This window comes from Bison bison, unplaced genomic scaffold, assembly GCF_000754665.1.
Source record: "Bison bison bison isolate TAMUID 2011002044 unplaced genomic scaffold, Bison_UMD1.0 scf7180017864057, whole genome shotgun sequence".
NCBI classification, from domain to species: Eukaryota; Metazoa; Chordata; class Mammalia; order Artiodactyla; family Bovidae; genus Bison; species Bison bison.
Window position 1 is genome coordinate 3,057,304 of NW_011494629.1, and position 3,705 is coordinate 3,061,008.

General features: G+C 46.7%; 1 protein-coding gene across 1 annotated transcript in view; it reads left to right on the top strand.

Annotated features, from left to right (window-relative positions):
- The first annotated feature begins 3,553 nt into the window (after nt 1–3,553).
- IPPK (inositol 1,3,4,5,6-pentakisphosphate 2-kinase) overlaps nt 3,554–3,705 on the top strand; it is a 59,261-nt gene continuing 59,109 nt past the window's right edge. The window contains exon 1 of the mRNA XM_010835992.1: nt 3,554–3,674. The gene's annotated coding sequence lies outside the window, so the exon portion shown is untranslated. The remainder of the gene's footprint in view (nt 3,675–3,705) is intronic.

Consider the following 3,705-nt stretch of genomic DNA (forward strand, 5'->3'; position numbering starts at 1 on the left):
GCTGTTAAAGTGTTGCACTCAGTATGCCAGCAAATTTGGAAAACTCAACAGTGGATTGATACTTTTGAAAGAATTGATGCTTTCAAAATGTGGTGTTGGAGAAGACTCTTGAGAGTCCCTTGGACTGCAAGGAGATCAAACCAGTTAGTTGTAAAGGAAATTAGTCCTGAATATTTGTTGGAAGGTCTGATGCTGAAGCTGAAGCTCGAATACTTTGGCCACCTGATGCGAAGAGCCAACTTATTAGAAAAGAACCTGACGCTGGGAAACATTGAAGACAGGATGAGAAGAGGGCGACAGAGGATGAGATGGTTGGATCGCATCACCGACTCGGTGGACTTGTTTGAGCAACTCTGGAAGTTGGTGATGGACAGGGAACCCTGGTGTGCTGCAATCCATGGGGTCACAAAGAGTTGGACATGACTGAGGGACTGAATTGAATTTCATATGCTAATGAGTGGGAGGTTTGGTTTATTCCATCCATTTTGAGGAAGGGTTGGAGATTTCCAGGAATTGAGTCACTGCCCACTCCTTGGTCTTTTGACAGTGTCTTGGAACTATCATGGCCCCTCTGTGTGTGTCATTTAGCTTGCTGATTGAGGATCAAGGTCTAGTTGGCTTGTCTGCCATCTTGGACCCATTTGATTCTAATTGGTTTATGTTGTGTCCTTGGGCTATGTCATTCTTTCAAAAGTTGTGCCCTGCTCCTTTGCCTCCTGTTATACATGGGGTCGAAAAAAGTTGGACACGACTGAGTGACTTTCACTTCACCTCGTGCTTGCTAGTGCAAGGTTGCTTCAGTCATGTCTGGCTTTTTGTGACCCATGGACTATAGCCCGCCAGGCTCCTCTGTCTACAGGATTCTCCAGGCAAGGATACTTGCCTGGAGTGGGTTGATATGCCTTCCTCCAGGGAATCTTCCTCTCATTTCACTTCGACTCTAGCAACTGATTCAGTGCAGAAGCAGATGTGAGACTATGGCTATCCTCTAGGGAGCCAGACTTGAAAGAGATTTGCAACAAAATTGTAAAACAGTTGCCACTCTTTGTATTTTGGGGAAATATCACTTTTTAAAAAGGTAATGTTCCTTGATCCTTATGGCATAGCCTTACCTGACTATGCAACCTCTCCCTACTAACCAGGGGAGGGGCGGCACAGTTCTTGAGGCACTAGCCTACTGTGTTCCCCCTTTCCCTGGCAAAGTAATAAAGCCACACTTTCTCCTCCATGAAAAATAAATAAAAAGGTACTGTTTATTGCTTTAAAATGAAAATAATTTTTAGAGCTTTGTTTTATGATAAACATATTATATAAATTTGTAATATGGTAAACAGTGGTGCTGGAGAAGACTCCTGAGAGTCCCTTGGACAGCATAGAGATCAAACCAGTCAATGTTAAGGGAAATCGACCCTGAATATTCACTGGAAGGACTGATGCTGAAGCTGAAGCTCCAGTATTTTGGTCACCTGATGTGAACAGCCGACTCATTGGAAAAGTCCCTGATGCTGAGAAAGATTGAGGGCAGAAGAAGAGGGTGTCAGAAGATGTAATGGCTGGATGGCATCACTGATGCAATGGACATGAACTTGGGCAAACTTCAGGAGATGGTGACGGACAGGGAGGCCTGACGTGCTGCAGTCCATGGGGTCCCAAAGAGTCGGACACAATTGGGCAACTGAACAACAAAACATGACTTGTGGGACTTAGTTCCCTGACCAGGAATTATACTTCAGCCCTTGGCAGTGAGAGTGTAGAGTCCTAACTACTGCACCACACCAGGGAATTCTTGTCAATCATTTTTTTAGAGTTTAAAATGGTCTTGAGAGTAAGAATTTGAGACTCACTTATCTAATTTAATCCTCATAGCACCTCTATGAGATCATGTCAACAGGGAATAAACTGAGGCCTGGAGAGGGAAGAGATGTGGCTTTTGTTTCACTGCCATTAAGTGGCAAGGGCAGAATTCAAACCTCCTCCTTAAAGTGTATACCTCAAGGTTCAGTGAAACCTACTCCTCCTGTAGGCAAATGGGGTAGGGGGTCCCCAAAGAAAGAAAACCAAGCATGGCTTTCTTGACATAGAAGCCATTTTTGGCATAAGCCATTTCTTTATCTAAGCCTGACCACAACTCTTGCCCTTGAACAGGTCTCAGTAATAATAATCTTAAGGTAATGTCATCAGGCATGAAAAGTAATAGGAAAGATACTTTATCAGTATGAAAGACTCTCAGTTCTGTTTCTGGTGAAGATTATTCTGAAGTGCCAGGTAAGTTGGGACCAAAGGGATGATAGGAGTCATCCAGGCCTGCATTTCATATGATGTACTCTGCATAAGTTAAATAAGCAGGGTGATAATATACAGCCTTGACATCACTTTCCTGACAGAGGTCCATATAGTCAAAGCTATGGTTTTTCCAGTAATCATGTATTGACATGAGAGTTGAACCATAAAGAAGACTGAATGCTGAAGGATTGATGGTTTCGAACTGTGGTGCTGGAGAAGACTCTCGAGAGTCCTTTGGACAGCAAGGATATCAAACCAGTCAATCCTAAAGGAAGTCAATCCTGAATATTCACCAGAAGGACTGATGCTGGAGCTCCAATGTTTTTGTCACCTCATGCAAAGACTCATTGGAAAAGAACTTGATGCTGGGAAAGATTGAGGGCAAGAGGAGAAGGGGGCAACAGAGGATGAGATGGTTGGATGGCATCACTGACTCAATAGACATGAGTTTGAACGAACCCTGGGAGATAATGAAGGAGAGGGAAGCCTGGCATGCTGCTGTTCACGGGGTCACAAAGAGTAGGACACGACTTAGTGACTGGATAACAAGGGATGATGTAGACCTTTTCTGCCTCTCATGAGTTCATCCAGCGGAAGTTTGCACTCTGACTGCCCAAAGCTCCTTTATGTTTAAAACTTCCTCAGTTGTCCGATTTGGGGAGACACTGGTTTGGGAAAGATCCCCGTGGATCTCCTTACTTGTTGAAAGTAATAAATCCTTCCTTCTCCCACTTTTTGGCTTGACACCACCAAAAGGCAAACCCAGGTTTTCAGGTAACTCTTTGGCAAGAGCGCCATTTAGGAGTCCACTTGCCTCTTTAAACCACGTATCCTTATTTGTAAGGTGTGGACCACAGTGTTTCTACTTCCTGGGACTACTGCATCAGATATTAACAATCCGATGAGTGAGAAATTTATCCCATTCTACAGAAAAGAACGCTGAGGCTCATGATCCAGTGGTCTCCAGCTTTAGAGACCACCCACCCCAGGCCCACCTGGACCGCCCCATCCCCAGCTCCTACCCCTGCTGGGACCCCCTTGGCTGCTAGCCCGCCAGTATAACTCCACCCACAACCCGCCTGGACTCCCGTTCACCAGCTTGTCACTTCGGGACGCCCGCAAGCCGCCGGCTCCTCCCGCTTGCCTCACTTCCGGGCCCAGGCCGGAAACCTTCAGATTCTTAAGATCGCGCTCCGGAAGTGAGTCACTGTGCCAGTACTTAAGATGGCCGCCATCCCACCTGCTTCAGTGGACGATAGATAAGAAGCCGGCGTGAACCCAGAAGTTGCCCGGCTAGGCAGTGGTAGCTTCGGGGGCGTAGCTTCCGGTGGCCCGCGCCTGCGAGTCCCGGCGCTGAATCTAGTGGAGGTGGCAGGTGACAGGCGCTGCTGCCCGGGCGGCGGCGGGTGGGGGCCACGGAGA